Source organism: Penaeus monodon, chromosome 23 (genome assembly GCF_015228065.2).
Source record: "Penaeus monodon isolate SGIC_2016 chromosome 23, NSTDA_Pmon_1, whole genome shotgun sequence".
Lineage (NCBI taxonomy): Eukaryota > Metazoa > Arthropoda > Malacostraca > Decapoda > Penaeidae > Penaeus > Penaeus monodon.
Genome location: NC_051408.1, coordinates 18987486 through 18987872, shown reverse-complemented (window position 1 = coordinate 18987872; position 387 = coordinate 18987486).

Below are 387 nucleotides of genomic sequence, written 5' to 3'. Positions count from 1 at the left end.
ATCAAATCTTCGATCATTTCAAATGGAGTAAACAAACAAACCTAGAATCGTCGCGCATCATGCATCATCCTCTACACCGGATGCCAGAAGCACGACAATGAACCTCGGTTGCAGTCTTGCGCTTGTTGCAAAGGAAAGCACCGAACCTCTCTCTCCATTACACGTAATGCAGGTCCCTTCTTGTCACACCACAGACTCTGCTGCTTTGCTAATCGTTCACAGGACAAGAAATTAATATATACCTGTTAATTTTGTGTTATTCGTTTATTATTTATGTCATCATAGTTTTATCGTTATTATAATTTCTTTATATATTTTTAATATTTATATTACCTGGGATTTCTTTATCATCAACATCATTCCTATGATATAAGACTGGGGAGCGTT